This window comes from Solanum lycopersicum, chromosome 5, assembly GCF_036512215.1.
Source record: "Solanum lycopersicum chromosome 5, SLM_r2.1".
Lineage (NCBI taxonomy): Eukaryota > Viridiplantae > Streptophyta > Magnoliopsida > Solanales > Solanaceae > Solanum > Solanum lycopersicum.
The window spans coordinates 33,513,344-33,535,822 of record NC_090804.1 but is presented as its reverse complement, the minus strand read 5'-3'; the positions used below and the strand labels follow the sequence as shown (position 1 = coordinate 33,535,822).

Below are 22,479 nucleotides of genomic sequence, written 5' to 3'. Positions count from 1 at the left end.
GAATAATAAAACAAGGTTTTTCCTTCCTTGATTGAGGAAGGGTTTAACATAAAGTATCGTGTTTTGTTTTAGGAAAACATACTAGAACCTTGTTCTTGTTCTAGGGAATAAGATTTCTTCAATTGGTATCAGAGAGGGTCTTTTTTGCTAAAAGATTCATATCTTGAAAAGATTCAGTGGCAACACCACCTACACCGCAAGAAGGAGCTTCACAGACGCGACCACCACTATTAAATTGAAAATAATACAGATGGTGGAAAAATGGCATGAGGGATCATCTTATATGCGAAAACACTGATCTATGGGGAGTTATTCTAGACAGACCAACTATGCCTATGAAAACTGGAACAGATGAACTCACCAAGATTCCAAAATAAAGGAATAAATGTGACGTTGAAGACAAATTTGCAATTCAGAACAATGCCAAAGCTAAGAAAATCTTTATTTGGGGTATTGGTATAGATGAATATAATTGAATTTCATCATGCCAGGATGCTAAATCTATATGGGAAACATTACAGACAGCTCATGAAGCAACAACACAAGTTAAAAGTCCAAAATTCATAACCTAAATAGACAATATGAATTGTTTAGACTGGCAGAGGGTGAAACCATAAAAGATATGCACACCAAGTTCACCTCAATCATTATTGAAATGTACTCCTTGGGAAAAATAATTCCCAATTGGATTCAGTAAGAAAACTCTTAAGTGTTCTTCCTGAGTAATGGGAAAGCATACTTGAAACAATCACTGAAGGTCATGACTTAAATACACTAGCTATGGATGAACTAATTGGAAATCTCATTACATATGAACTAAAGTTTAAGGATGAAAGGAACCTGGTTCTTAAGGCTACTGACCAGAAAACTTTGAGGATGAAAACATTGCACTTATGACCAAAAGTTTCTCTAGAATGCTAAAGATAGGACAAACATCTCAAAGGAAAAATCCTCATAAAACTAATGAAAACACTAAAGATCATGTGTGTCATAACTGGAAGCCCAGACCACTTCATCAGTTTTTGTGCACTCTAGGCTTGGAGAAGAAAAGAATTACTTCAGAAAAGGCAAGGGTTACCGATACAGATAAAGACATTCCCTCAAACAGAAGAATGGTGACTCAAGAGGCAAATCTGTCAATGAACAAAGCCTTTGCCGCAATGGGAAACTCATCTGAAGAAGAATTTAATGATGAAGAACTTGAAAATAAATCACTTTTTGCAATAGAACAAATCGATGAATATGACTTTCTTGCTCTAGTCTCCATAGAGTCAGAAGAAGAAAAAAACATCTCATATATCATGAAACCATCCAAGCTCTCATGGCAGGATCAGATTCTGAAAAGGATGAACAAGAAAACATATATCGCATAGTTAGTCTTCATCATGTACAAGACAATCTGAATTCTTACTCAAAAAGGGAACTGGAGTCTTTATTGTATACTCTCATTAACGTATATCAGTCAGCGGATTCAAAAAGGGAACTAATAGTGGAAGACTATGCATCACTAAGAGAACAAAATGATAATTTCGAAAAATAAAACCATCATCTGCTAAGTACACTGAGTTAAACAATAATGTAGAATCCATGACTAAAAAAAATGAAGAGCTAAGCAAAGAACTTCATATGACTAAAACTGAAGCAGAGAATGGAATGAGACAGACCAGGTGCTCCATGGTACTCAATAACATTCACAAAAGTCAAACCTCAGTGAGTCATGGAATAGGTTTGATAAAAGTAATTTTCATGTTAAAATCCTAAAATAGATTCTTTATGTTTGCATTGCAAACTAATAAGGCATAAGAGTTAAAACTGTCGCAAGAAACTACCTACACATAAGAATAACCTAACCTTTCTAATTGAACCACATCCTAAGAAAGTCACAGAACAAGTTATGATAACTAAACCTCTCCCTAGATAGGCTAGGAAGAATCTTATTCATCTCTTTTTTTATAAACAGGGACCCAAGTAGATCTAGGTATCCAAAACTAACCTATAAATATTGACTATAGGGATCATTGAGTAGGAAGCAAAAGCAATGGTACTTGGACAAAACATGCTCAAGGGACTTGACTCGAGGTAAAAGTAACTTTCTCTCACTCAGAAAACTTCAAAGTAGTAAATGTGGTTTTCGTAATGGAAAAAGCGGTGAAATACAGGGAATCGGACGGGTTGCATCTATGCATACTCATGTATTTGACAATGTGTACTATGTAAAAGGACTGCAACATAATCTGCGTAGTGTATCTCAAATGTGAGACAAAAGAAACAATGTGTTCTTCACATATAAAGAATGTAGCGTGGCAAACTCAGCATCAGGGAAATTAGTTCTACTGGGAAAGGGGCATAAGAATGTGTATAAAACAAATATCATGGAACCTCAAGAAAGCATACTCAAGTGCCTTAGTGCAGTCACTGATTGCTTTTTTCTCTAGCACAAAAGAATGGGACTCATAAGCCTTTTAACAATAAACAAGCTTATATCTAAAGACCTCGTTAGGGGGCTTCTAACCAAAAGGTTTAGTGATGAGAAGGTATGTGGAGCATGTATCCAGGGGAAACAATTAAGATCATCATTTACACCAAAATTGGTAGTAAGCACTACCAGGCCACTTGAACTACTTTATTTGGATTTGTGTGGACCAATGCGTGTACAAAGCAGAAGAGGTAAAAGGTATGTGCTCGTAATCATGGATGATTACCAAAGGTTCACATGGACGCTATTTCTCACAACAAAATATGAAACATTCACCATCTTTGAAATCTTTGCAAAGCTGGTTCAGATGAAATTCAATAGGGAAATCATTAGCAGTCATTCTACTCGTGGACTAGAGTTTGAAAATTCACAATTCTTGCAATTTTGTGTCACAAATGGTGTTGAGCATAATTATTCAGCATCTAGAACACCACAACAAAGCGACGTAGTTTAACGAAAAAATAGAACACTAGAAGACATTGCAAGAACAATGATGATCTCAAGTAATCTTCCACAATCTTATTTGGTTGAAGCAATAAACACAGGGTGTTATCTCATAAATAGATGTATGATTAGAACAGTGCTAAAAAAACATATGAATTATTGAAGGGTAGAAAACCAAATTTATCATATCTTAGGGCCTTTGGTTGTGCATGCTATATACATAACAACGACAAGGATAACCTAGGAAAATTTGATGACACAAGCAATGAAGGAATTTTTCTTGGCTATTCTTCACAAATTAAAGTATACAAGGTACTTAAAAAAATTACAAATTGTGTAGTACAAAGTTTCCATGTTATCTTTGATGAAGGAAATTGAAATCGAAGGGAATTCAGAAGATGAACAAAATGAAATTTATAGTTCAAATCCTCCAGAACCAAAAATAAGTTAGTCAGATCCTATATACCCTCAAAAAACATTTGTAACAGAAGATGAAAATACCACAAAAACAAAACCACTTCTGTCTGGAATAATTCTCAAAACTCAACCTCAGAGCTGGAAACACCATATCTGACATCCTCTACAAAACATTATCACTCCTATAGATTCAGGAATCTTACAAGATCCAAATTATAAAATATGTACGTATTTCATCCTATGTATCCTTGATTGAACCAAGAACATAAAAGAGGCACTGTTAGATCCTGACTGGAATAGTGCTATGCAACAAGAATTGAATCAGTTTGAATGAAGCACCATTTCCAACCTGGTCCCTAAACATCAAAACAAAACAGTGATAGGAACAAGGTGGCTCTTCAGAAATAAGCTTGATGAACAAGGACAGGTCAGGGTAGTTGTGTAAGGATACAATCAAGAAGAATAAATAGACTATGATGAAACCTTTGCTCCCGTGGCAAGAATGGAGGCAATTAGAATGTTGATAGCATATGTTGTTTATATGAAATTCAAGTTATATCATATGGATGTCAAAAGAGCTTTTCTAAATGGTTTTCTGCAAGAAGAGGTATCACTACACCATTTTAGGCCTACGGCCACACTAATTCTTGACTACACTTGTAAAATGTTGCCTAAAGTAGTTTTGGGAACGCTTTTAAAGCGTAGCTAAAATTTTTTACTTTTAGCTACAATAATTTTGGCAACACTTTGAAAGTGTACTCTTTAATGGTATAAGATACACTTTATAAGTGTTGTTACAATATGATATAATTGGCAACACTTATTTAAATATATGGCCACACTTTTAAAATGTCCTATTTTTATAATTGAAAAAACAACACCTTATAAGTGTTGCCTTACAAATTTTCAAAAAATTTTTATATTCCCTCCAGTATTTTAACACTCCCTCCCATTTATATTGGCCAAAAAAATAAACATTAATAAATAATAAACCTTAACTTTTTCACTTCACTTTACTAATAAAACATAAAAGTTCAAGGTCCAAATATGATTTTTTTTTTTGGAGAAAAAACGCTCTGCCCAGCTCATTGAAGATATCCCCAATTTCTTGAATGAAAAATTTTCCGCTCAGCTCAAGACATTGAAGCTCCAAATCTGAAATTTTCATGAAGCAAAATTTTAATTTTTTTCAGGTTTCAAGATTTTGTTGTTCATCTCAGACATTCAAAACCTGATTATTTTTTTGTTTACAGGTTTTAGTTTCTGTTTTGTTCCATATGTGAAGTATGTTTGGCTTAATACAGAGAGTGTAGGAGATAACGAGCTATTCCATCTTCTTCCAAACTCTAGCAATATGAATTTGTGGGTAATGAGTTATCTGTTACTTGAGCACAAGGCCAAGTTAGTTCGATTTTTCCTTCAATACTGAAGAAGGTTCTGCACATTGGACATGCATTTCGTGTGCTCTTTGTTTTCTTTATCATTGTGACTTTGAATCACTGTCTTCTAGTTATTATTATGAAGATAGTAACCTACTTTGCATCAGCTTTAGAGTATTTCTTGGCAGATATGTATCATGTGCTATTGGGTGCCCAGTTGATGGACTGACTTCACCTTCAAAAGAGACATTTGTTGAAAATAAACTTCATGACATGGGATGTTTTGAAATTTTCCATGGAGACACAATAGGAATCACTACTCAAGGTAATATTCTGAATTATGTATTGCATTAAAATTGAAAAATTCCTTAGTTCTTTCATTAAGATTCAACTGATATGTTATTTATGTCGTAGAAATATCTCTATGTTCAGAGTTCAAAGCTAAAGTATTGTATTGCTACAAAATAAATTTTCTCTATGTGACCAAACATATTGTGCTAAAAATTAAACTTACAGTTGCACTATAGCTTCAACTTTTACTTGCAATCTGTCAAAACGCGGCTGGGTCGATGGACCTCGCGACGGGACGTCGTGGTCACGACGAGCCGTCGTGGACCTCGCGACGGACCATCGTGGACCTCTCAACGGGCCGTCGTAGTCATGAGAGGCCGTCGTGGTCATGACGGGCCGTCGTGGTCATGACGGGCCGTCGTAGTCATGACGGGCCGTCGTGGTCATGACGGGCCGTCGTGGACTCCATCGTCCCATACTTGCAAGTTTCTTCTGCTACTTCTCTGATCTTCATGACGAACATGTAGGACGGACCGTCATGGCTACGATGGTCCGTCACGCTTTCCGTTACAGCTGAAATTTCAAATTGATTAATTATTAAATTTCTTAATTTTGTGTTCTTTCTTGATGGAACAGATTTGTTAACTAGAGGAATTGATATTCAAGCAGTTAACGTTGTTATCAATTCTGATTTTCCTAAGAACTCAGAAACGTATTTGCACAGGGTATGTATAACAGATCTTTGATCTTGCTTATTGACTTATATATTGTTTTTGCTATTTCATCATTGGTAATTTATTGTTAGTGGCTTTGGTTTGAATTGAGGTAAGGTTTTGTTTCTCTTGACCACTATTCATCTTGCTTGTTTGGTATGGTTGAAGTGTAGTTTTGCTATGTCAGATTTAGTTTCCTTGTTTGATTGTGTGGAACATATTAACTACACAAGGAAACTAATCTAACTTTCTTTAATTTTTGGTGTTGCTGTAATCTACAATTTGGACTTGTCTCTCTTTAGTTGTTGTTAATGTATTTGGTTTAAATTGAGCTAAGGTCTTTCTTCTTTTGTTTCACTGTTTTTTTGGCATTTGTATAGAACATTGGCATGGTATGGAATCTGCAATCTGCAGATTTGTTGTTAATGTTTTCTGTAACTGCTGCTTCTATATATAAATATTTCTGTCAGTGAAGTCTATTTTCTTTTTTATTATATATAATATCCATGTTATAACTATAACTTTTGACATCCTAGTAGAAGGAATGCTTCCATAACTACAAACAAATAAACAAATAATTATTAGGAGAATCTAATTGTTTGTGTCTCCTCATTAATTCCTTTTTTCTTTAGTGTTCGTGTTAGTTTGCTTGCATCATGGTTATTATATAACACCAAATATTTTATATTGTTTCTTATAAAGTTTGAAACCTAATGCAATTATTCATTGTTGTTGAAATCATTTTGAATTATAGACACCTAAGGGAAGATCATCTACTTTGAACATTAAAAGACAAGTAGGCATCTACTTTGAACATCAAAAGATGCAATCTAATTTTCTGTAACTGCTGGATTTCTTGCCTCTCTATATTGTTGCAATCTGAACTTCTTACCTCTTCTATATAACTGCCAGTATCTTATTTGTGTAGGGAAATGGAGGTGATCAAATTTGAAGTGGATGATGAAGAGTTTTTGAACTATTGTAAAAGTTTAAATACATATTTGATTTATTGTGTACACATTTAGAATATTGATGTATAAGTATGGGTATGTACACAACACATACTATCTTTTGGGTGTACATGAAATATTTCTCGAAGTTTATTTGAAATATATAGCTTCAATTTAATGATTAATTAGTTCATTTTGTGTTTTAGGTCACTTGTATTTATGTAAATATATTATATATATTTGTGCTACATGTAGGCTTATAAATGTTGAAGTTACACTTTGTAACTGTTGCTCTAGGTAGATAAAAAGTTACAATTTGAAAGTGTTGCAATAGATGACCAATAAAAGGAAACACTTTTTAAGTGTGACCAATAAATCTAAAAAGGCAACGCTTTTAAGTGTAGTCTAACAAAAAATAGGTGTTACTAATGCACTTCTTCAAAGCGTGCCCTTATACCTATTTGGTTACGCTTTATAAGTGTAGCCAAAGATGGCATCATTTAAAAAGTGTTGCCTAATTTCAAAGGTTACACTTCTTTTGGGCAGCCCCTAAAAAGTGTTGCTGAATGTCCAAAAGTGCAGCCTTTTATCAAAGGCCACACTTTTTGCTAGTTTAGGCTACACTTAGTGGTGTTGCTGTAGGCCGAAAATGTGTAGTGTATATGTCAAATAACCCCCATTTTTTAAAGCATCAAGTATCCTGAATATGTATATAAACTAGATAAAGCACTACAAGGCTAAATCAAGCACCAAGAACATGGTATGGGTACTCTAAAGGGAAGATAGATAATATGTTGTTTCTTTGAAAACAAGGTGAAGATCTATTTATAGTCCATGTTTATGTTGATGATATAATATTTGGAGGAACTGATGAAGCACTAGGAGTTAAGTTCGCTCAACTATTGAGTAGCGAATTCAAGATGTCTGTGAGGGGAGAACTAATATTCTTTCTAGCACTCCAAATAAAAAAAATCAACAGGTACATCCACTCATCAACATAAATACATCAAATAATTTATCAAGATATATGATATGAATGGAGACAAAACAAATGACACACCATTTGTCACAACAATAAAACTTGACAAAGATGAACTTGGTTCTCCAGTAAATGGTACAAGGTACAGAGGGATGATCAGATCACTCCTATATTTAAGTACTAGCAGACCTGAAATTGTGTTTAGCGTTGGCTTATGTGAACAATTTCAGCCTTGCCCTAAGGAATCTCATCTAAAAGTTATCAAAAGAATTCTGCGATATCTTAAAGGCACAGATGAACCTTGTTCTTGGGTATCCAACTGGAGACTCATTCGAGCTAGTGGGATTTGCAAATGAGGATATCTGGTAGATAGACAAAGTAACTCAGGAATTGCACACTTATTAGGACCTTGCTTGATATATAGGGAACCTAGAAAGCAAAACTCTGGTGCTCCATCCATTGCTGAAGCAGAGTACGTTGCAGTTGCTTCTTGTTGTGATCAACTTTTTTGGATAAAACAATAACTTGAAAATTTTGGTATAAAAACTGGTGGTATTCCCATCCGATGTGACAATTGTAACACCCCGTAGCAAAAACAGACAACAAATTAGTTTTTCAGAAAAATTTGCAGGTGCTACCAATTGTGGCATCGACGGACAGTATCCTGAACCACAGTTCATCCTACACAACCGTCGATGGGATCAAAAACTCCCAAAATTTCAGCCTAGAAAAATTGGTTAAATCTTGGACGACAGACGGAGTTACGTTCCGTAGGTCAAATGACGGTCCGTAGTCCTTGACCGTTGATCAAGACTCCCTTAAACCACTCTTTGATAAGAGTTATGGATGACCAACATGGTTCGCAGGTGGACCTACGGTCCGTAGGTGGAAAATTAGCAGCCAATTAAGGGGAAATGTAGTTTGGTCAATTTAAAATTATCATAAGTCTTAGCACAAAATGAATTTTTAGGTCTCCCATGACATACCCACAGATAGATAATTAAATTATCTTTGCATAGCCACCGACCTTGCTAAAATCATACCTCCAAGTAAAAAGTTATGCCCATTTTAGTAAAGGCTTGTCGAACAAACCCTCACGATGTACCCAATGATGGGGCGTTGGGCGCACAACGGACCGTCAGTCCTGGCCATCGTGAGGGCCGACAGCAACCTTCCTAGGGGTCTTTTTGACCTTTCTCACTCTATTTAAACCCTAAGTTACATTGTTTTAACCCTAAATCATCATATTTTAGTCAGTTTAAGCCTACAAATATAATTAAAACATATCAAAGTCAAATAATTAAATCAAAACTTAGAAAATTAAAAGCAAGAGAGGAGAAGAAAGCTCAAAAACCCTAGTTCAACAACGCCACAACCTCTAGCAGTTCCACCCCCAAAACTTAAGTATTTTTCTGTGGAGTCATCACCAGGTATGTGAGATTTCACTAGTGGGTTCCTTTTACCCATTGGGTCCTTAGTTTCAGTCAGTTCTTGATTCTCTTATCATAATTAAACTTAGGATTTCTAGAACTTTGATATAACTTCATCAATTTATTAAATATATGTTCCAAATCAGATTATAATGTTATTACTCAGATTATCTCATCAATTTCAGAACCCTAGCTTTGTATATCTTTAGTTCTTGAATTAGACATGCTAGGTCATATATTTCAGACATTTCAAATATACATGCCTCAGTTACAAATGCATAATTACTAGATTAATTGTTGCATTCTCAGTTTGCATGTTCAGTTTTGAGCTATCCAGTATTTACAGAAATTGAGAGATAATCAATTAATTTACAGAATTCATTGGGATAAGCTTAATACCATGTTGAACTAGGGTTTAGCGTACCTAATAGTCCCAGAACTACTAGCCAAGTAGGTTATAAGTCCCCTATGTGGGAAATCAGTTTAGTGATCACGCCAGCATGCATTTATACCTTTGGGCGGTATATTGGGTCCTCTCGATGGGGCGTATACATTGGACTCCACATTCAGCTCATGTATTTTTATTATCGATTATTAGTAGCTCCCACAGTTCAGTCAGACTCTCTACATTGACCATTTATCAATATATTAGGTATTTAGTTTCAGCATGTTATAAATTGGTCATTGCATCCAGTTAGCTCATAAATCAGCACATCACGTTCATATTATTATACTTGTTTTTGTGCTTGTTCAGTTATGTTTTATTTCAGCTTTACTCTATCCTGCATGCTCAGTACCTTTCAAGTTTCACGCATATGTGCGCTACATCTTCTCGTGATGTAGGTTAATGTTCTCAGCATCTAGATCACGCATAGATTGATTTCTCGATCTCCATTTTAGTAGATTCAGTGTTGAGTCCTCATTCTCTGAGGAAAACAGTCATGAGTTTCATTTCAGTCTTTAGTCATTTAGTTTCAGTTTTTGCTAGATTTAGCTAGGGCTTGTCCCAGTATTTCTAGTCTAGTTTAGAGGCAATTTTCAGACATAGTTAGATTCATCTTAGTATTAAGTTAATATATCTTTTGTATTACTCATTGTTTTCAAATATCTCAGTTATAGAATATCGGTATTCCCCATCTTTTCATTTTAAGAATGATTTAGCTTCTGCAACAGCTTATTATCTTTAGTATGTTCATGATCACGCCATCAAGGTTAGCTTGGGATCACTTATGGTCCTAGGTTTCGTGTCCGCGTCTCATAGGTAGCACGGGGCGTGAAAAAACTTTGTATCAGAGCACTAGGTTCAAGAGTCCTAGGAGTTCTGATAAAGCCGCACTAAGTAGAGTCATTTTCATGGGTGTAAAGTGCGCCACATCTAATGAGAGGGAGGATATGAAGTATTTTACGAAAAACATCACCTTTTTGTTACTCTTATCATGCGTAAGGTATGATCTAATTCCATTCTAACTCGACGTTGAGTGCTTAAGATCATGCCTTATCGACATCTTAAGCATGAAATGCTAATGCACGTAATGCTAACACAGTTCCTCTAGTACCAGATAAAAAAGTTCAAATACAGAATTTCAGAAAGCCAATTCAGCTTTTGGTCATGAGTATGACCAACCAGAACAATCAACAGATTATAGTTCCTACTAATAGAATGGATTGATCAATGCCAGCCAGAGTTTGTGCTTATGTTAGGATAAATCCGTCTAAGTTTTTAGAGTCGCATGTTCGTAAGGACCCACAAAGTTCAATAATGAAGCCAAGAAAATATTTTGTGTGATGTGAGTAACTGGTAGTGATAGGTGAGATTTGCATCGTACAATCTCAAGGATTTGACTCACATATAGTTCACTCAGTGGAAAGACAATAGAGATGACTTTGCCTTTAGTAACTCAGTATAGTAGTCCAATTCAATGTCATTCCAGAAACTCTCTCAGAACTTTTCTAAGTCTCTACTCCAGTCGGTGACCCAGCAATAGCTTGAGAGTGTACAAAAATTGCCCTGTCATAGTCTCTCAAAAAGTCACAACAGCAGATTTAGTAGAGTTAGAAATGGTTGACTTCGATGTCATTCTAGGCATGGATTGGTTACATTGATGTTACGCCTCATTCGATTGTAGAACTAGGATTGTTCGTTTTCAGTTTCTAGACGAACCAATCTTAGAATGGAAGAGTAGTAGCCTAGTGCCTATGGGTCGATTTATTTTTTACCTTAAGGCCAGAAAGATGATATCTAAGGGTTATCTCTATCATCTAGTTTGGGTTAAGGATTCTATTCTTGAAACCCCATCTCTTGAGTCAGTTCCTGTGATCTGTGAATATCCAGAAGTATTTCCAGAAGATCTTCCCAGAGTCCCTCCTAGAAGGGAAATCGACTTTGAAATTTATCTCCTTCCAGATAGCCAACCTATTTCTAGTCCTCCTTATAGAATGTCTACAACAAGGCTTAAGTAATTGAAAGAGCAGTTGAAAGACCTTCTAGATAAGGGTTTCATCAGATCTAGTATTTCACCATGGGGTGCACCAGTATTGTTCGTAAACAAGAAAGATGGTTCTCTTAGAATGTGCATTGACTATAGATAGTTGAACAAGGTCACTATCAAGAATAAGTATCCCATCCCCAGGATTGATGACTTGTTTGACCAACTTCAGGGTGCTAGTCATTTCTTAAAGATAGACCTAAGATAGGGTTATCATCAGCTCAGAGTCAGAGATAGCTACATTCCGAAAACAGCCTTCAGAACTCGATATGGTCATTATGAATTTGTAGTTATGTCGTTTGGACTAACCAATGCTCCTGCAGCTTTCATGGATTTGATTAATAGAGTGTTCAAACAGCATTTAGACTTGTTCCTTATCGTCTTAATTGATGATATCCTCATTTACTCTAGGAGTGGGGAAGAATATGCAAGTCATTTGAGAGTTGTTTTGTAGACTCTCAAATAGCGCTAATTATTCACTATGTTTAGTAAATATGAGTTTTGGTTGCAATCCGTTGCTTTCCTTGGTCATATTGTATAAGGGATCCGCGTAGATTCACAAAAGATAGAAGCAGTGAAACAATGGCCCAGACCTACCTCTGCTATAGATATCATAAGTTTCTTAGGTCTTGTAGTTTATTACAGAAGGTGCGTCAAAGAATTTTCATCTATAGCCTCACCATTGACTAGGTTGACTCAGAAGATGGTCAAGTTCCAACGGTCAGATGATTGTGAGAAAAGCTTCAAAGAATTGAAAACTAGATTGACTACAACTCCTGTCTTTACTCTACCAGAGGGTTCAGATGGTTATGTGATCTATTGCAATGCATCCACAGTTGGCCTTGGTTGTGTTGATGCAAAGAGATAAGGTTATATCTTATACCTTTAGAAAGCTTAAGGTGCATGAGAAGAACTATCCAACTCATAACCTCGAGCTTGCAGCAGTGGTGTTTGCACTCAAGATATGGAGACAGTACTTGTATGGTATTCATGTAGATGTGTTCACCGATCATAAGAGCCTTCAGTATGTGCTTACCTAGAAAGAGTTGAATCTTCGCCAGAAGAGAGGGCTTGAGTTCCTTAAGGATTATGATATGAGTGTGCATTATCATCCTGGAAAGGCGAATGTAGTGGCCGATGCTCTTGGTAGGTTATCTATGGGTAGTGTAGCCCATGTTGAGGAAAAAAGAAAGGAGCTAGTGAAGGATGTTCACAGGCTTGCTCGCATGGGATTTCTTCTTATGAGCATATCAGACAGCAATGTAACAGTTCAGAATGGGGCAGAATCGTCTTTGCTAGTGGAGGTTAAGGAAAAGCAAGAGAGTGATCCGATCTTGCTTGAACTAAAGGGTGCAGTCAACAATCAGAGAGTGGAGTTTTATCCTAAGAGGGAGATGGTGTACTTCGCTACCAAGGTAGATTGTGTGTTCTTGATGTGGGAGAGTTGAGGCAGCATATTCTTGTAGAAGCTCATAACTCCAGGCATTCTATTCATCCAGGTGCCACTAAGGTGTACCGCGATCTGCGGGAAGTCTATTGGTGGAATGGCATGAAGAGGGATATAGCAGACTTTGTGAGTAAGTTCCCCAATTGCCAGCAAGTCAAGGTAGAACATCAGAAACTAGGAGGTATGACTCAAGAGATCGATATTCCTACTTGGAAGTGGGATGTGATCAATATGGATTTTATCATAGGGTTACCTCGTACTCAAGACAACATGACTCAATTTGGGTGATAGTTGATAGGATGACTAAGTATTCTTGCTTTTTGGCGGTCAAGACTACATATTCGGCAGAGGACTATGCCAAGCTTTACCTTACTAAAATTGTGAGGTTGCATGGGGTTCCTTTGTCTATCATCTCAGATAGAGGTCCTCATTTTACCTCTCATTTCTTAGAGTAATTTCAAAAAAGGCTTGGTACTCAAGTTACCTTAGTACATCATTTCATCCACAGACGGATGGGCAGGGAGAGCGTACTATTCAGACATTAGAGGATATGTTGAAAGCTTGTGTGATCGATTTCAAAGGTAATTGGGATGATCACATTCCTCTTATTGAGTTTACCTACAATAATACCTACCTTTCAAGCATTCATATGGCCCCTTATGAGGCTTTATATGGCATACATGTAGATCTCCTATTGGCTGGTTTGATGTAGGTGAAGCAGCTTTAATAGGGCCAGATTCAGTCCTTTATGATGTAGAGAAAGTGCAACTCATTAGAGATAGACTTATGACAGCCCAAAGTCGTCAGAAATCTTATGTAGATGTAACGAGAAGGGAACTAGAGTTCCAAGTTGATGATTGGTATTTTTGAAATTCTCACCAATGAAAGGGGTGATGATATTATGAAAGAAAGGGAAGCTCAGTCCTAGATATGTAGGCCCTTTCAAGATCTTGAAATGGATTGGCAAAGTGGCATATGATTTAGAGTTGCCAGCAAAATTAGCAACAGTGCATTCGGTCATCCACATCTCACTCCTGATGAAGTGCGTGGGTGACCCAGCCTCTAGAGTGCTCTTAGAGAATGTGGCGGTAAAAGATAGTCTTTCTTATGAGGATGTACCTGTTGAGATTCTTGACCGTCAGGTTAGAAGGTTGAGAAACAAAGAAGTCACTTCAGCCAAGGTTTTGTGGAGGAGTCAGTCCGTAGAGGGACATACTTAGGAAGCAGAAGCAGCCATGAAAGCCAAGTATCCTTACCTTTTCCCTTCCGACTCAACTCCACCTTGAGGTAATAGTTCCTCTTCAGTTTTACAGTCATTCATGCGGTAAATTCAGTTTTAGAATCATGTTCCCTCAGTTTGTACTTTCATTTTTAGCGTAATTGCATATACTCAGAACTCTCTTCAGTAAGAACTCAGTTCTCAGTGTTTAGTAGTCGGGTTTGAATCTCTCTCCCTCTATTTCAGCTAGTTTTGTCTTCATTCGTAGATGAATGTTCCCAAGGGAAAGATAATGTAACACCCCGTAGCCAAAATAGATCAAATAATAGTTTTTTAGAAAAATCTACAGGTGATACCAATGGTGTCATCAACGGGCTGTGGCCTGAACCACGGTCCTTCCTGCACAGCCGTCGATGGGATCAGAAACATCTAAAAATTTCAGCCTAGAAAAATTGGTTAAGTCTTGGACGACGGACGGACTTTCGGTCCGTAGGTCAAACGACGGACCGTAGTCCGTGACCGTCGATCAAGGCTCTCTTCCACAACTCTCTGTAAAGAGTTATGGATGATCAACATGGTTCTTAGGTGGACCTACGGTCCGTAGGTTTAAAATTTGCAGCCTGTTAAGGGAAAATGAAGTTGGGTCAACTTAAAATAATCATAACCCTTATTAAAAAATGAATTAGGTCTCCCATGACATATCCACAGATAGATAATTGAATTATCTTTTCATATCCACCGACCTTGCTAAAATTAGATCTTCGAGTAAAAAGTTATGACCATTTTAATAAATACCTGTCGAATAGGCCCTCACGACGGATCCAACGACGGGGCGTCGAGCGCACGACTGACCATTAGTCCTGGCCGTCGTGAGGCCTGACAGCAACCTTCCCAGGGATCTTTTTGACATTTTCCACTCTGTTTAAACCCTAAGTTACGTCCTTTTAACCCTAAATCATCAAATTTTAATCAATTTAAGCCTAGAAACATAATTATAACATATCCAAGTGAAATCATTAAAGAAAAACTTAGAAAATTAGATGCAAGAGAGGATAAAAAAGCTAAAGAACCCTTGTTCAAGAACACCACAAGGTCCAGCATTTCCAGCCCTGAAACTTCAGTATTTTTCCGTGGATTTCATCACAAGGTATGTGGGATTTCACTAGTGGGTTACTTTCACCCATTGGGTCCTTAGTTTCAGCTAGTTATTGATTCTCTTATCATGATTAAACCTAGGGTTTCTAGATCTTTGATATAACTTCACGAATTTATCAAATATATGTTCCAAATCAGATCATCATGTTATTACTCAGATTATCACATGAATTTCAGAACCCTAGCTTTGTATTTCTTTAGTTCTTGAATTACACATGCTAGGCCATATATTTCAGACACTTCAGTTATATATTCCTTAGTTATAAATGCAAAATAACCAGATTAATTGTTACATTCTCAGTTTGCATGTTTAATTTCCAGCTATCCAGTATTTATAGAAATTCAGATATAATCAGTTAATTTACAGAATTCATGGGAGCAGCATAATACCGAGTTGGACTAGGGTTTAGCGTACCCAATAGTCCCAGAACTACTAGCTGAGTAGGTTGTAAGTCCCCTCTATGTGCAATAAGTTTAGTGATCACGCTAGTATGCCTTTAAACCCTTTGCAGGGTATATTGGGTCCTCTCGATGGGGCGTATACATCGGACTCCACATTAAGCTTATGTGGTTTTATTATCAATTTTTAGTAGCTCCCACAGTTCAGTCAGACTCTCTGCATTGACCATTTATCAGTTTATTCAGTATTCAGTTTCAGCATGCTATAAATTCGTCATTGCATCCAGTTAGCTCAAAAATCAGCACATCATGTTCAGATTAATTTACTTGTTTGTGTGCTTGTTCAGTTATGTTTTATTTCAGCTTTACTATATCCTACATGCTCAGTACCTTTCAAGTACTGACGCATGCATGCGCTACATCTTCTCATGATGTAGGGTTTAGGTTCTCAGCATCAAGATCACGCATAGATCTATTTTCCGAACACTAGTTCAGCAGATTCAGTGGTGAGCCCTCATTCTCCGAGGACAACAGTCATGAGTTTCATTTCAGTCTTTAGTCATTTTGTTTCAGTTTTTGCTAGATTTAGCTGGGGCTTGTCCCAGTATTTCTAGTCTAGTTTAGAGGCTATTTTCAGACATAGTTAGATTCAACTTAGTATTTAGTTAATATTTCTTTTGTATTAAAATCATTGTTTTCAAGTATCTCAATTATAGTATATGGGTATTCCCCATCTTTTCATTAAAAGTATGATTTAGCTTCCGCAACAATTTATTATCTTTAGTATGCTCATGATCATGCCCTCAAGGTTAGCGTGGGATCACTTGTGGTCCTAGGTTCCGTGTCCGCGTCACAAGGGTAGCTCGGGGAGTGACAACAATACCTGTGCTTAAAATATGGCTAAGAACCTGGTTTGACACAAACATACCAAACATATAGACATCCGACATCACTTCCTTCTAAAGAATGTTGAAAAATGGCTCATCATAATGACATTCTGCAAAATTGAGGACCAAATTGATGATATTTTCACTAAAGCACTAGGAAGAGAATCATTGTAGAAAAATCGACTCTCTCTAGGACTTGTATAAATGACATTACTCACTATCGCTTAAAGTTATGATACAAGACTGTTGTGTCACATCCGGGTTTAGCCCTACATATAACTGGCATCGTCGTTCTCTTTAAGGACTAAGACTAGCCTCTTAGCTTACATCATCACATACATAAGTCAAATTTAGCAGAAAATTTAAAACTTTTATTACTTCTACTTGAGGATTTACATAGACCTCTACATACACATAATAATATATTCAAGTATACATAGTCCCTTTGTATAGGAGTGTTACATACTTTTATCACACATACATATCTTATTTATTGTTTCATCTCATACCATCTAAAGATCATAGAAATTGGGGAATAGCCCTACATCAATGTAAAGAAGCCACATATACGCTCATACAAATCATACTCAAATTAAAGTGAAATGAACATAAAATTTTTAAAAAAATAAAGCAACTTCATAAGTAAGATATTGGCATCGTTCTCGGAAAGTGAGGACCTACCAACTTGGATGGTAGAGAATATCCAAGTCTTCTTCAAGTCGTCTTGAATGAGCCTTCAACAACTGAAACCTAAAATGTTTGGGAAAAAGGAAGAAATGAGGTTAGTACTCCACATGTACTAAGTATGAGACCATATGCACGCATGTTTATAAAATATGCTAAGAAAAGGACATTTCTATAAGCATGCATTTTTCCTTAAAACGTATATGCATATTCAACAATACCATACCAAACAATATTCCATATTTATTTAAGTCATAGGCATGCTCATCACAATACCACAACATCAAGTCTAGTCTAATAAAACATTCCCACTATACAAGTAGATACATATTCAAGTAACTCTACATCCAAGTAATATTAAACAATAAACATGTATAAGAGCATATTTCATTATAGAAAAGCAAGGCAATTACCCATGAACCCCTATCAAGTCAACAAGTGCAATGACTAAGCAAAACCCCATAACCTTACTCAATCAAGTAACCCGACAAGGATCATGACTAACACCCTATTCATATAACATGACATTTAGATATAAATTTCATCTTACTTTAACAATATAAACCAACATGTACTCATAAGTGAACTATTCGACATATAGTATTGATAATGTGCAAGTCATTCATATACCTATCATAAATCATCATAGACATAAACATACATAAGAGCATCCTTCTAACACTCCCCTGAAGTCTAACTAGTGTCATGCTTAGGTAGAGTCCCATACTCCTACCTAGACTAAATTAGACCCCTTAGGATATCCTAGTTAGAGTTCAATTCTTTAATTCATTTTTACCATTTGTGAACATCTTAATTTAACCTATATAGACTACATGAGCTAGTATGGAATCCGGTGTCATAGAATCCTACACCGAAAGAAGGCGGACTACTTTCCAAAGTAGTACCGAAACATAAAACATAGCAACTACGTGGGTCCACTAGCTAGTATTCTTATAGGAGCAACATAGTTTAAGAACTAGGAGATATAGTTGGGACCCTTTTTATGCTCAATGCATTTTAGTCTCTAATCTAAAGAATACTTTATTGCTCCTACATTCCTTGTGTGGGAAGGGATACTCCTCAATCTAGTTCACTCGATGCTAAGCTAGAGTCCCTTTTTGAAATGTATTTAAGCTTTTACTTATCAATTATAGAATAGTTTAAGTCATACGGCCTACCCCTTATATGATCATCATCATCAATAGCTCAACAAGAATTGCATGAGTATAAGTTCATTCATTACAATGAGTATAAGTGAGGTTAGCACATTAGCATTTCATATCATAATAAGCACATTGATAGTCATCAGTATCCTTATAACACATAAACCTTAATAAACCTCACAACATAGTCAAGACATTTCAATTCAACAACATACCATCCTATCAATCCTAATACAAGTCATACTCAAATATAACATCATGACTTAACCACAATTAATCACAATTCGAAGTAAAGATAGAGAATATAAGACTTACCAAGCCTCCTTCATAGTTCATCATTAAGGCCTTACAATAAACCCTCAATTCAATCCATTTTAAATGTTCCACATCATAATTCAATAATAAATAAAATAACATTAATCTAAGAGACACTTTACAATAATCCAATACTAAATCAAAGCTTAAACCAAGATACTTAGGTCAATTCCCATAACCTAGATCATTTCTCAAGAATTAGTATGGAAGACTACAATTCATATTAATTGTTCATGATTAGTGTAACAACACCATCTAATAATGATTTAATCAATAATCAAGTCAATTGAATCAATCACAACCCAATTCACACCAAGATCAAACCTAGGGTTAATGGTTAAGGATCATGCTCTTCAATTTAGATCAACCCACCCCAAATTACAATAATAAAGTTAAAATACATGTTAATCTATCCATTATATCCTAAATAAACCATAAACAACTTAGTTCATAACATTAAATTCGTAATTGAATGAAACCCACTTGAAAACCCAACGTCTAGAAATACTTTGAAAGAGCCCATTGAGGAAATAAATCTCAAAGGTTAATTAGATCTCATACGTTAACATTTGTTGAAGATTTAATAATGAAATCGTCCCCTTCCATCCCCCAAAACCTTCCGCTAGCTTGTCGTCAATGGTGTCTTCCAATAGAGAGAGAAGGAAGAGAGTTTATTTTTGTGAGTTGTGTTTTAGGCTAATAAGGGTTGGGGTCTTTATATGGGGGGTTAAATTACCTAATTAATCTTTCTTTAATTCCTAAATAACCCCTAAACCCCTTAATTATTTTAATTGGAACTAACTGAAAGTGTGCAGAAACTTTGACCCTCACAGACGGAACCTCGTCGACGGGCCGTCTGTGAGTTGACTGTTGGTCCCCCCTCCGTCCCGCACAACTGTCGTTTTTGTTATAGACTTGTGCAGGCAAGGGATTTTCCATTTATTCTAAGTGTGGGATGAAGGTTGGCATCGACGTCTCCTCAGTCAACACACGAGTCGTTCTATGGCTTTAGTGGTTTGCAACACTACCCCAGCAGTGTTGCCTCCTACATGCTAGGATCCTCCTCAAGGGCCCTTGGTTTGTCCTTTGGGAGTTGTAACCTAGACGTTTAGATCATGAATAATATTTTACACATATAATACACCTTTCAACCTTATTTCATGGATTTTTGACTCCTAAAAGCTAGTCAAATAGGCTAAGACACGCTAGTACCCCTTAGAACTAATTTCTGAATGTCATGGATGTTCTTGGATGTTTTGGTTTCTAAACCTCCTAAATGACTTATATTCATTATTATTGTCCTAAAAACAATGTCTATACCTCAATACATCTATGTTAGGATCTACAACAAGTCTTGGATTTTAAAAATGTTACATTATCCCCCCCTCCCTCCCTTAGGAACATTCGTCCCTGAATGTCACTAAAATTCTTTTGAAGGAAGAAATAGACTCAAGACTAGCAGCCCAGCCAACAACAATACATAACAACATTATCATATCACTTACACAAGACAATTAAAATCTTCAATTACCACTCATCATAACACTTACACAAGACAATTAAAAGCTTCAATTACCACACATAAGGATCAACACTTCATTGTGAAGCGTTTTCTTCTCTCAACAACAACATGATCTCAACATGCATTACATGAGTCAATTTGCACAAAGTTCAACTTATTAACATACTATATATTATTTTATAAGGGCTCACCATATAAAAATGCACAACATAACTCAAACAAACCAAAAGGCATATTCAAGTTTTATGCATAAATTTCTCTCTAACTCACTGTAATGCAACCCAAAATGCACATTTTTGCAAAACTTCACCAAAAATAAAGAAACTTCAATTTCTAGTCATATTTATATTATTACAAAGGATGAATAACCTTAATTATCAAAAATATTAGGGTAAGGGACTTCATGTCAGCCTCGGCCTCCCATGTTGCACCCTCAACTAGGCAATTCTTCCATAACACTTTTACGGAAACCACCTCTTTATTCCTTAGCTTCTTCACTTTCCTATCAAGAATTTTGACCGAAACTTCCTCAAAATAGAGGTTATCCTTGACACCAAGATCCTCAATAGGAAGAATAGACTCGGGATCACCAATATACTTTTCAAGCATAGAAACATGAAAAATCGGAAGCTAATTCACTAGGAAGTTTCAATTCATAGGCAACCTTACCAACCCTTTGCAAAATTTTATAGGGACCCATATAACGAGGACTCAACTTCCCTTTCTTGCCAAATCTAACGACCTCTTTCATTGTTGAAATTTTCAATTACACCTTATCACCGTCTTCAAACTCCAAATCCCTTCTCCTATGATCCGCATAAGACTTTTGCCAACTATAGGCCTTTTACAACCAGTTCCTTATGATATGAACTTTCTCCAAGCTTATATAAATCAAATACGGACCAAGAAGCGAAGGCTCACCCACTTCAAACCATCCAATACGAGACCTACACCTCTTACCATATAAGGCTTCATAGGGAGCCACAGAGATAGATGAATGAAAGATATTATTATAAGTAAACTCCACCAAAGGCAAATGCTTATCTCATTTTCCCTTGAAATTAATAATACAAGATCTAAGCATATCTTCAAGGGTATGAATAGTACACCCTACTTGACCATCCGTTTGGGGATGAAAAGCGGTACTCAACTTCACCTTAGTACCCAACTCTCTTTGAAATGACCTCCAAAACCTAGATATGAATTGTATACCCCGATCTAATATGATGGATAATGGAACACCATGGCGACACACAATCGCATCTATGAAGATCTTAGCATAATCTTCTACCGAATAAGTAGACTTGATGGGAATAAAGTGAGCAGACTTGGTCAACCTATCCACAACCACCCATATAGAGTCATATTGCCTTTGAGTCCGAGGCAAACCCACTACAAGGTCCATATTGGTGTCTTCCCAATTCCAAGTAGGAAATTGGATCTCTTGTAGTAAGCCACCCGACTTTTGATGTTCGGCCTTTACTTGTTGGCAATTTGGACACTTAGCGACAAACTCCGCTATGTCCTTCTTCATATCTGCCCACCAATAAATTTCCCTAAGGTCATGGTACATTTTTGTCTAACCCGGATAAAATTGAGTAGCGGGACCCATTGGCTTCTTCTAGGATCCAGTCCCTCAACCCGTCTACATCGGGAACACACAATCTTCCTTGGAACCTTAAAATACCATCCCCCATAGGGAGAATGATTCATTAAGCTTGTCGAGGACCGTTTCCTTAAAATCCATCAATGATTTGTCAAGCTGTTTCTTGGACTTAACCTTAACTACTAATGATGACTCAGAGTTCTTATGAACCATGAAATCACCATCCGAAGAATCTTCGAACCTCACCCCCAACCTAGAAAATTTATGTGCATCCTTCGCTAGGTCTTTCTTGGATTCATCAATGTGAGATACAGTATCCATAGTCATACGACTTAGTACATCTTCAACCATATTAGCTTTGTTGGGATGATAGAGGACACTCATGTCGTAATCATTCAACAATTCTAACCACCTTTTTTGTCGGAGATTCAACTCCTTTTGGGTAAACACATATTGGAGACTCTTATGGTCGGTAAAGACATTAACATGCATACCGTAAAAGTAATGCCTCCATATT

The 22,479-nt window shown here is 36.4% G+C and overlaps 1 long non-coding RNA gene across 1 annotated transcript; it reads left to right on the top strand.

The window, feature by feature from the left end:
- Positions 1 to 5,657: 5,657 nt before the first annotated feature.
- LOC138348415 (uncharacterized) lies at positions 5,658 to 6,855 on the top strand. Its single transcript, XR_011221020.1, has 2 exons — positions 5,658 to 5,732; positions 6,649 to 6,855. It is a non-coding gene; the product is annotated as an uncharacterized lncRNA (long non-coding RNA).
- The last annotated feature ends 15,624 nt before the right edge of the window (positions 6,856 to 22,479 follow it).